This window comes from Onychostoma macrolepis, chromosome 16 (genome assembly GCF_012432095.1).
Source record: "Onychostoma macrolepis isolate SWU-2019 chromosome 16, ASM1243209v1, whole genome shotgun sequence".
Lineage (NCBI taxonomy): Eukaryota > Metazoa > Chordata > Actinopteri > Cypriniformes > Cyprinidae > Onychostoma > Onychostoma macrolepis.
In genome coordinates this window covers 3,947,626-3,960,455 of record NC_081170.1, presented here as the reverse complement: position 1 = coordinate 3,960,455, position 12,830 = coordinate 3,947,626, and the positions used below count along the sequence as shown (strand labels likewise).

General features: G+C 36.2%; 1 protein-coding gene across 10 annotated transcripts in view; it reads right to left on the bottom strand.

Moving 5' to 3' along the window:
- Nucleotides 1-12,830, bottom strand: part of znf385d (zinc finger protein 385D) — a 129,389-nt gene that overhangs the window by 57,153 nt on the left and 59,406 nt on the right. The window lies entirely within an intron of this gene.

Sequence of the window (12,830 nt, the reverse complement as noted above, 5' to 3'; positions counted from 1 at the left end):
AAATTAAAACAAAAAAGCTAGAATACTCGGAAAAAATAGATAAAATAACTAAAAAAATAAATAAATTAGTGGTAAACGGAAAACCAAAGCACACAATAAAATTCTTGAAAATTCACACATAATATGCCTAGCTAGTTTGTTTATTTTTACTATTTCTGTTCATTATTAACACATTCATTAACTAAATGAAAACACTGAAGTTAAAATAAAGATAAACCTGGAGAAAACAATATAAGCGAAAATGACCATAAAATTATTTTAGCTTTCATTCTCGATACATGACATATAAAACGTATAACCTTTACAAACTGCCTGCATTTAACATGAAAATGCCAGTAGATTGTGCTGAGAAATTTAATGTGAAGTACACATCCCTAATCTAAAGTGTTAGACTGAACTGTGCATGAGATGTGGCAGCAAACTAAAAACTACAGTAACCTTTGGCCTTTCCCTAAAAATCTGATTGATAAGAATGTTGTTCTAGGACCAGCACGGATGTTGATGCAGGAACACGGCCTAGTTTGGCAGAATCGCAGTGAGCGCACAATTCATGAGATCAATTCAGGCAAGATGATCCATAACATTTCTTTGCCACACACAGCGAAATCTCCACTGAGGATCTGAACACTGCCAGCGATGGCATCATGACTTTAGTACCTGTTTCTCAAAACCATCTGCCATATCATTCACTTTTTAACAAACTCTCCAGTTACTATAAATATTTGAACAAAACCCTTGTCAAACCGAGACTCTGGACTGGCTGTTATCTGTAATGGTAGTAGACACAAACACTAGTCCAAGTGGGAGAGACAGAAACCAGTGGCAGAAAACAAAAGTAAATGGCTTGTTTTATTACTGTATGAGTGTTTGTGTGGGTGGCGTTGGAAAGGCAGATTTTTACAGCACATACCATTACAGCACCAGAAAAAGAAACAGCATTCTGTACCCAAACGAAGACAAAAGGCAAAGAAGAAAAACTAAAGACCAAAAACCCAAAGCAATGCAGAAATGTGATACCAGTGAAAAATGCATTGCTCAGGAGTGACTTTATCCTTCGTTTCATTAAAGTATCAGTTTTTGACAAAAATGAGTCAATTGCTAACATAAATAGATTAATGTGAAGAGCAGCTCAAATCATTTGGTTAAATGAGTATTAAATGAAAAATGTCTGAGTTTGTATTGAGATCTCTTGCAAACTTTATCTTGGCAAATATGAGCAATGCTTGGGACATTTTTGGATCTGTTGTGAAACTCAAGTGAAGACACACGTCTCAGGAGAAACATCTGAGATGCAGAAGAACAAGGTAAAGTCTCTATTTGTTCATTTCTGTCTGAGATATTAATAAGATCTCCTTTAAATGTTTAAATCACATAGGGTTATTTTAAAATAACCTCCTCTTTTGATTGCAAAGCTTGAAATTTTCAGAGGTCTCCTCTGAAACTCTAGAAATGAGATTATTAGGGTATGTTTCTCAGGAGAAAGTGGGAAATTGTAGAGAAAGTCTGTACTTGATCTTATTATTGTCTAGAAGAAACAACTGAGATATTAATGAGACTTCCACTAAGGTCTTTATCTAAGGAGAAATGGACTCTAATGTCTCCATTTGATCTCATTACTGTCTAAGAAACCACTGAGACATTAATGAGATTTCCTTTTTGATTTTTCTATCACATAAGGTTATCTAAAAAAAAAAAACACTAAACAACTTGTTTTCTCTTATTCCTTTGATTGCATAGCTTGCAATTGTTCTGATATTCTCTGAAACTCTAGAAATGAGATTACTAAGGTCCCTTTTTTCCCCAGAAGAAATTGGAAGGTTTTCTATGGAAGCCAATTTCCTGAATAAAGAATAAAAAAGGTCATTGTGCCTTTTTTTTTCTCTCACAATTTTGACTTTTTTTCTCAGAATTGTGTGATACAAACTCACAATTGTGAGACAAAAAGTCAGAAATGGGACATGTAAATTCACAATTTAGACTTTTTTTCTCAGAATTGGGTGATATAAATTTGCAATTTGCAAGGATATATCTCACAATTCTGACACTATTTTTTCGCAATTCTGACTCTACAAAAAAGTAAGAACTGCGATATGTAAACTCGCAGTTGCAAGAAATGTTTTTAATTTGGTCTCCATTTGGTCTCATTGTCTAGAGAAACAACTTGGATATTAACAAAATCTCCTTTGTGATTCTTCTCTCACAAGGTTATCTAAAATAAAGGTTACACTTGTTTCACTAGAGATTCTACTAACTATAAGTAAATTTGCAACTACATGTCAACTAACTTATTAATTATTTTTCTCAGGAGAAACTGTAAAACTTTCTCTACCCTACTGAAAAAAAAAAAAAAAAAAATAATATATATATATATATATATATATATATATATATATATATATATATATATATATATATATATATATATATATATATATATATATATATATATGTGTGTGTGTATTTGAAATACATTTATTTTGTGCTAAATGTATACTGCAAATCCATGCAAACATGCTCCTGCTCAGCTTTTTACGGGCACAGTGGGCAAGGGCCCACCCACACCAAACCTAAACAGACCCACCGCAGGCTCTCTGTGAGCAGCCCACACTATGGGACAACCCACATTAATCCCATAATGGCCCAGTGTGGGCCAGCCTGTTTGGGCCCAGAGCAACTTTTGTACCTTTGGGCCCACGCTGGTTTTGTGAAGACAGCCCTGTAATGCAACTAGGAGAATACTAACATTGACTGGACATTCTTTAGCCACTCAGTTGAACTGGAATGGCTCAAACCAAAAGACACCTTTTCAGAACCTGTTGTTTCATATAGGCCAGGGATCCTCAAATCTGGCTCGCAAGATCCACTTTCCTGCAGAGTTTAGTTCTAACTTCTAACCTTAATCAAATACACCTGAGCATGTCTTCAGGATCATTACAAAATCACAGGTGGGTGAGTTTGATCAAACTTGGAGCTAAACTCTGCAGGAAAGTGGGTCTCATGAGTCATATTTTAGGTGTAACAGACATGAGCCTGTTAATAAGAATTGTGTGGGCAGTTTTCTTCCTTACCACTAAGGGTGCTAGGGTGTTTTAGGTTTCCTTAAGTAAAGCCATGTGGTAGACGGAGTTAGCAATAGCAAGCAGCAGTAGCCAGCATAGCTCACCTGTTGAACACGTTGTGCTGTATCCTGGTTGGGAAATGTGTCATTTCAATCCCAGTCTAAAGTAAGGAGTTTATGTTTTTTTGCAGAGATGTTACATGTATGTATGGCCTATGTTTGGATTGATGCTAAGAGTTTAAGACTGTATTTGTATACATTTTAGAAGGACTCTTTATTGGTGAGGTCACCACATCATGGTCCAGTTTGAATATGGATTTAAAGTTCTTTTCGACGTGAGACGATAGTCTGGACTATTTTTGACTGTTCCTGGTTAGGAAGAGTCTGGTGTTTGAGAGCTGTGGTGTGTTTTCATTAAAAGAGGTTGGATTATTCATTTGCTATCAGCCAACTTCAGCTATGGACAGTGTTTGGACATTGATGTACTACAGATAAGACTTTTGCACACACCAACTTTCACATGATGAAATCCTACAATCTTACATTGCTTTGTTTTTTTTTTTTTTGTACTTTTGCATATTTACATTTTTGCCTATATGTAGCTGTATTAACCTGAATTGAATGTTTTCTATTTTGTATTTAATAAATTGATTTGAAATTCTTTTGACTACTGTATATTTTTGACAATACAGACATTAGTTATCCATTTCAGATGTATAGTAACTGTTTTTCCCAAAGACTTAAGTTATAGTAGCTGAGCTAACATAGTAGTTGATAGTGAAACAGATGTATTGTTGTAGATTAATTGTGCGGGCCCTGTGTGGGCCTTGTGAGGGCTTCCCATGCAGGGCCAGCGCTAAGGGGCCAACGTTTTGCCAATGAGCGTTTTACCTGTGCTGGCAGCCCACTGGGGGCCCTAAGACTAGCCCTATAAGTGGGCCCGTTAAGGGCCACCGCAGGCTTGTTTGCAGGGATAGCTTTACAGGTTTACATGTGTCCGTAGATTATTGACGATAGGACACTCCCAAAACATGAAGAAAAGTACCTGATGATGCAGTATTACATATATGGCAGTTAAAATTTGGTTGTGGTTTCATTTTGAATCTTTTGTAAGGAGTTATGTATGCTCTATGAATGACTTTGAAGTGAATAAGACGAGCCAAGTTTTTAGATGTTAAGCTGAGGTTAGACCACACTCTCTCCCAGTCGACAGATGAATTAAGGTCAGATAATTCCCTATTCCAAATAGATTTAATAGAAAGAGGTTTTGTAATGCAATCGATAATTTTATTATATATTAAGGAAACAGATGGCCGACCAGAAGATGGTGCAATCCAATCCCGCGTAGGATGAGAGGAGATGAGAGATACCCAAGGAACTCCATACGCTTTGAGAGCAGAACGTAATTGAAGAAAGACAAAATATACGGATGCTGATAAACAAGACTGGGTTCTTAATGTATGAAATGAACAGAGGCCCTGGTTATCATATATATCACCGCAAGTGTTTACACCTAAAGAAGACCAAGAGGGTTGGACAAATGGACGATTTCCGCATACAAAATTAAAATTGTGCCATAAAGGTGTACTGCTACAAAATCTGAAGGGTCCTCCTACCAGCCTGACATGGATTCCAAAACAAAACGTTACTAATTCCTCTAGTCTTGCGGGTCTGCGGGGAAGAGAGAAACAATAAAACAAGAGAATAATAAAAAAACACGCCCTTGCTGCAGCCCTAAATGGTTGCGCCACATGCCTTTGTGCAAGTGCAAGCACGTCTTCGTTCTCCCTTGACAAAGCATGTCAACCTCAGGCCTCCGTGTCGGCGACTCGACTCTGACATGTCAAACGACATCAGGCTAAAGGAATGCTGTCACGGAGCCAGACACTGAACAAGAAAACAGAATTAAATATGCAAGCAAAACAGCGGCCTGAGTGACAGCAGGAACTGCGCTCGCCGCTAACCAGGAGGGCGTCTTTAGACCCAAGCATCTGGGTTTTATCTCCTCAGGGCTTTGAAAAGCTTTACGAGGTTTGATTATGGTGTGCACATGATGCAACAACATTCAAAAGCCTCTTTCTGGAAAAAGGCAAACAGGCAAAACATCAATGTTGGCAGTGTGTCACTCGGGTTTAGGGGAACACGACTTATTAAGTTGATGAGAACATTTTGATTGTTACGAGGTTTTTTGACACCGTGCCCGCAGTGAGAACGAGTCTTTTACGGCTCTGTTTTCTGTTTCAAAGAACAGTAATGTGGAAAATGTCCAATCTTCTCTGCCCTGCAGTCAGTCACTGCGCTGCTTTCGTTGAGCTGTGCTTTCAGCACCTTCTTGTCTATGGAGACCACCTTGCTCTTAGCGCTGAAACAAGCTCTCACGCTTTTACAGAAAGGGGTCAAGGGTTCAACGGTTAGCATGGTCTGCTTCGCCCTGCCATCTCCACTTATGCATCGCGCATTCCTCCCGATACTATACTTCTCTCCTTGCCGCAGGCTGCCTCATTGAATTTCTCTCATTATCTGTCTGCATGTGAATCTCCTCACTTACCAGAGAACAGAAATGGTGATGAACAAATGTTATATATAAAAAATACAGTGGCTGGATTCACAAAACATTCTGAAGAATATCCTGTATTCTCAAAAACATTTAAGTTAGAAAAATAGCATAATTTTATTCTTAACCCTCTGTTGTTTTTTTATTTATTTATTTTTCAAATTTTTTACTTCATTGTAATGGTACAAAACCTGGTAAAGATTTTGGCACTTGCTATGTGAATACACACACACACACACACACACACACACACACACACACACACACACACACAAAAAAAAAAAACATGGACATGGACATGGTTCAAAAAGGTTAAATGGTCCTGAAAAAATGTCACAGTTGTACTGTTCAAGGCCAAAAATGGCCGCATTGGAAATGAATGGGGAGCAAATTTGATCTAGTTTTATCCCAAACTAAATCTTTTAGAAAGCAATTTTTTTTTGCGATATCAACCTAAAATTTGTAACACAACTTGTAAGATTTATATGTCCCAATTCACATACTATCCGTCCTAAATAGTATTCAAAAATAGAATTAGTATGTCCCAAATCATAGTATGTTTAAAAAAGTATGCCAAAGATTCCCGGATGGTCTACTACTTCCGGTTAGAATTCGAAGTGCAGATCGATGCACACTCTAACGGCTAATATTGCCCACAACACATTGCGTGGTGGACGGGGATTCGATTACAACTACAAACACATATAAAAAGTCTTTAAAAAACTACAAACATGGTGGATATGCGCGACCAACGGACAGGTAGAGAAAGGGATTTGAGTGATAAATAATCAATGTCTTAAATATTAATTTAATGTTATCCGCATTATATTTCATCTGCTGCAACACTGTGAACTTTTATAATGATATGTTTAGTCATTAACTTTTAAATGCATCATTATGCAAACATATGACCAGAGTTCTCGGCATGAAAGACCCGCGATGTGCTTCTTCATTTCTCTCCAATTAAACGAAATGTGGATGAAGTTAACTGTGACAAGATTGACAGCGCAGTTTAAACAGTTACAGGATGCACGTCAAAGTTTCAAGATTCATGATAGTTTATAGGAAATTTAATTTTCAGGTCTATGCTCAAAAAGTGGTTAACAGATAAATGGATCATAACTATTCCATAAATATAATTTAGTAATACCATAAAATCCCCTAAAAAAAAAAAAACATTATTAAAATACAGTTGATAAATTTAATTGGGAAAAAATTAAATTTTTCATTTTTGACAGGCACACAGGGAGCAGAGGGTTAAGAATGTTTTGAAGACAAAACTTTTGAATTCCTGAATACCTTTTGATTTGAATTGCTGAAAAGAATGCTCTTTTTAAATCCAATGCAAATAACCTTTTAAAATGCTTGATGAAAATAGTCGCCTGCTTATTTTGATTATTATTGATGATTAGTAATCTGCAGACAGCAAAAAAAAAAAAACCTGAAATGTTTTTTCAGTCAATAAATGAGTCTTCAACAAGAACTACTATATAATAATTTTATTCTTAAGGAAAAAAGTTCTTATGAGAATATTGGAGAACTTGAGTGTGTTTCAACAATCTTACAACTTATCTTAAGAATTTCTTAACTTCTGTCTCAAGATGATCTGATAATCAGGGTTCAGGTCAATTTAATCAGAACAGAAAATCAAAATGCAAAAACAAACGCAATCAGATGTGCAACTTAGATTATAATAAAGTTAAGTCAACTATCTGAAATTAATGATTCAGGTCTTTATGATTTCCTTATGCGATTCTTACCTCTCAGTTTCCTACTGGTGATTTTCAACAGCATTTCAGAACCAATCATCTGAGCTTATTATTCAGTCACATGACTTGAGGCATTCACATGACGTTTTTGATGTGCATCTAGGAATTTATATGGTAAACTTGTTTATATTGAAGTTTATGCACATAACTTCTTAGAAAATAAAAAAAGGTTTTCTCTTCAAGCGAAACTATACATTTTTTATGTGTTTTTGCAAAATGTTATTCAAACCTAAGTGCTTCCCCAAAGCACTTGTTTATGCAATATCCCAAAATGCACATAAAAACACGATGGAAACTTGCCTGATGTAAAAACAGCAATTTGACCAATCAATCTACAATGAAAAGTTACTATATATGCATGAGTGTAATATATAGTTGAGATTATAAACTAAAGAGGATGCACAGGAAACCCAACATGATCGAATTTGGCCAAAAAAAAAAAAAAAAGACTGCAGAGTTTTCAAAAACATGAATCCAAGCATGAACTTTGACTTTACTCTCACCCACCTGTTTCAGTCCTCACCGACTTTATCAACACCCACCGGCTCTGTGAAACACTGCTAAACACACACCGCTTCCCACTGCTGCAGCAACCGCAGTAATGAAACCGAGGAGAGAGAGGAGTGTGTGTGTCAAAGAAACTGCCTGTAGCACTGTCTCCATATCTCTGTTCAGATGTGCCCATCATCTTAAAACAGCACTCGCTGCTCGCAGCGCTGCTGAATGAGAGAAAAAATGATGTCTGGAGGACAAATATGGCACGTAAATAATTAATCACATCCGCTCTGTTTGCTCGTCACTAGGATTCTCCTAGACTTGATCCAGTCTGCTTTTTCTCCATGTCCCTTTATATCTCTGACACAAAAACACACACACACACACACACACACACACACACCTGCACTCAAAGCACACAATGCACAGCTCAGAGAGTCTCTCCTGCTGGACTATCAGTAAAAACACATCCTAAGAGTGTATAGTATACAGCAGTTTAGATCAATACAACAACTTCATGTTGTTCAGTTTGAAAACAAGCAAAAACCTTGCATTATTTACAGCAATGCACTAACAAAGGAAGTCTCTGAGGTATTGCACTAGGATAAACAAAATATACAAATATCAAATAAAGCACCAAGACTAACAAAACAGAATGTTTTAACAAGACTAGTCTAACAACTCTGTGCAAAGTTATGTGATATTTCCTCTCATGTTATGGAATGAAGGTTTAGCTGGTTAGCATTCACAGTTTGCCCCTGATGGTAGATGTCATAAATACACCATTATACAGCTGAAAAAAACGTTTGAAAATAGCCATGCATTGTTTTAAATAAATCAATCAAAAAAAAAATATTTGTTTATTTTTCAATTTATTTTCAGTTTTTAGGCTTTCATAATAATAATAAAAAAAGTAGTTTAATAATGAAGATAAAAATGACTAAATGAATTCGATTTAAGCAGCATAATGGTAAGTTTTGTGTATTAAATATTTACAATAATTTATGCAAACTTGCTTTCAGGCTATGTTTTGTCCCTTTAAAATCTTCTAGAAAACACAGTGATAACTGATTAACATAAATGATTAAAAATAACATCCACCTGATACTTGATTACTGCACATCTTTCTCTCAAATTAAGAATCACACCATTAGACAGACTGGACACTGCTTCAGGTATTAACAGAAAAATCCACCCACAGGAATTATGTCGATAACGCAGAACCAGACGTTCATCTAGACAAGTGGTCCCACTGCTAAAAGGATGATTGAGACAACTAAACGGCTCAAATAATAAACATGCACAGCGCTTCAACACGTTTCTGCTTTGAATCCCTCTGGAATGCCTCACATCTTAGACTCCCATTGCAAGTGCATCTCTGTTAACATAATTTTTGTTTGTTTTGACAAACTGAGGGATGAATCGATATATTATCACACAGATGGAGTTCATAAAGCTTAAGTTGTTTTGCACATTCCACTGTGGGCCAGTTGTGATACTATGCACTGGATTCAGTATGATTCATCATTTAAGTGAAGAATTATAAGCCTCAATTATTCTGCAAATATATAAACTGCATGCAAACCTGATTACAATCGACTCCTAACTAGCACTGGTCAGGGAGCACCAGCCATGTGCTTTGCAATCTGAGGTTATAAACCAAATAAATAAATATCTTGGGTTAACCACACTGCAGTCTCTGCTGTCATCACCCACATCACAACAAGATCTACACTGCTCTAAAGCCACAGGAGTCCAACAGCCCATTTCTGAGATTTCCAATTGTAAAAGAAGTCTATTTAAGACAGTTTATTGACCTTTTTGTAACAGAACCAACACAGATTTGATCCCAATTGGCACCTGTGTGATTGCTCAAGCTGCACTGGATGAATAAAGATTCTTGCCCTGAAGGTTTGCAGCGTATGAAAATGCTAAATGTCTGTACGGTTTTGTTTTTGCTTTGAAAAATGCAGTGGAATTGGGAAAAACAACGCAAGGTCTCAAGATTTCCTTTTTTTTTTTAAAGCTGAATTTCTTTTAACCTGAGTGCTGCATTTTTAGAAATGCAAGCGCAAGTCAAAGATGTCCATCTAGCGTGTGTTTACATAGAAAAACAAAGGAAAGGTAGTGCAGTGGAATGGAAAAACACGTTCTGTGCGAATGGCTCCTTACAGGTCATCATTACACAGTGGGTCTGTTCCAAAACCTAGTGAGATCCCTTCATAAGCAGCACTGTGGGTGTCACAACAATAGCGCTCAAAAGTTAAAGGGGTCATGAACTGAGCAAATCAAATTTATCTCGATCTTTTGAGGTAATTGTACTAAAAAAACATCCTGTAAGTTTCAGAACTCCAAACTTTCTCGTTAGTCTAAAAACAGCTTATACTGAAGGCAGTCAGCCAGAACGACAGCTTGTGGAATGTGCCACTTTATGACATAATAGTGTAGCTAAACACCGCATCCGTAGAAGATGATCAACACCTGCTTCTACATCGCTGCCTGTTTAGCCCCGCCCACCGATTCGTGCACATAGTGTAAATAACAAGAGAGGCAAATGCAGGTCTACGCAGAAACCAAACGATAAAGAAGTTCCAAAGACAAGAGGACTGTGTAGTGCTTTGCATTGCCTTCCTTCTGATCCCTACGTTTGGAAAGGGTGGATGAACTTTATTTTTAATGAAGATCCAGACCACATCAGTAAGAACTCGGTCCTTTGTGCACTTCATTTTACCACGGATTCGTTAACAAACAAGGCACAATTTGACGCGGGATTTTCAGAATGACTGAAACTAAAAGATGATGCTGTGCCGACAATATTGGATCCAACAGTAATGTCGCAACACAAGTGTGAGTAACTGTTTTTATTATGTGGTCATTATTGCTATGTCTGTTAAACAGATCATTTGATATGTACTGAGTATTTATGCGTTTTTAACCTAAATCACAGGACGTAGGCTGTCAAACATGCACAACTGTTAGCCATCATAGCAGTGGGCGTTTACTTCCGAGTCTACAATCCTCCACACCTATTCAAACAGCGTTCTGATGAGGGGGGTTAAAAACAAGACGAAAAAAAATAGCTTATTACCAGTGTTGGGCAGTAACTAGTTACTAGTAATTAGTTACTGTAATAATATTACTTTTTGCAGTAACTAGTAGTGTAACTAATTACTAATAAGATTTCAGTAATAATATTACAGTTACTTTCCATAAAACAGCTTAGTTACTTAGTTACTTTTGATGCCTCAACCCCGCTGATTTAAAATCTAACAATCAAATAATTCCTAGATTTATTTTCAGATTTTTCATGACTTGCACATGCATGTGATGTCCCCAGTGCAGCAGACAAGCTTGGAATATGGAAAAGCAGATAGAAATATTGCATTATCGGCATGTGGTACATTATATTAATATAATATAATTTAAAATATTTTTGGAAAAAATTAAACCGTTTCTTACAAACTCATGTGATTTGATAAAATACATAACGAAATTTAATCGCATATGGGTAACAGAAAAATTACTTCAAGCTACACATGACAATTAATGAGATTAATACAACACTTCTACTTGAATGCCACTATCAATCAATATTGAGTGTTTGTAATAACCTCTGACTGTGATCCAATGTGGATTTTGTTCAAATGATGAGGCAGAAATATGTTGTTAGTAACATTCTAGAAGAATTTGATCTGGAAGATACACAGATACAAATTCTGTGGGGCGTGAAAAAAAAGTAATGTAACTAGTAGTGTAACTAATTACTGTTGCCAGAAAGTAATAAGTAAAGTAACAATATTACCTTTGAAAGGAGTAACTAGTAATGAGTAATATATTACATTCTTTGAGTAACTAACCCAACACTGCTTATTACATCTAAATTATGTTTTTTTGATGTAAAAATCTTGATAACATTATAAAGGGACCTCAGAGGACAGTACAAAATAACAAAAAAGGTGGTTCATGTTACTAAGCAAACAATGCAATACCCTAATAAGCTACTCTAATTAATAATAAATATAGTATATAATATAGTATAAATAATAAATATACATTTTACAATTTTTATCAACACTTTGGTTTCAAATGAATTATATGTATGTGCTTCATACGCCACCTTGATAACCAAGCTCACTGCAGTGCATTGTGGGATGGCATGCAATGCTCAGGATGCGTGCAAATGCTGCTGTAGAATTTGGCCAAATATCAAGCTGCAATCTTTTAGAACTGCATTTGCACCTGTGATGTCTTAAAATGCTGCCTATGTAGACAGCTCAGTGGGTTTTGGAACAGAACCCACGTCTACATTGGACACAATAGGTGTTCCACCACATTGCATTGACTATGAAGCTGCACATCAGGGACCAAAAACGTCAAGGTAGCTTTAATTTCAGTCAGAAGTTATTTAAATGCACAACAAAAAAAATGCATTGTAAAAACTATTTGTAAATAAAGAACCATTGAAAAATGTGGCTATGCAATACAGAATACCAAAAACAGAAACAGAAAAAAAAATAGAAGGTTTTCATCAAAAGGAGCATCAGTCACTTCCAGTGGACATGGCTTTGTGAACAATTTAGTGGTCGTGCATCATGGGACGCCACCTGCGTCTGGTGTAGACATGGTGTGACATGTTAAGCAGCAGAGTGACATGCTATACTTCATATAAAACTATTTTAGACAGAAATAATAATTGCATTATTTTTTAAGGACTGCAAAAAAGTTGAAAGGTTATAACAAATGGTAAAAAGCATCTAAAAAAAAAAACTATGCCTTTTAAATTCATACAAATGTAAACCTGACATCTTAAAAGTTCATGTTCATGTTATTTAACAATCCCAGTACTTGTTCTGGCATTTCTAAAAATGTTTTAGCATGTTTTCAAGCCCCTAAAAGCTGCATCTAATGCATCGGCTTCACCTCAGAGCAACAGATCTGCTGTATCTCCGCGGTG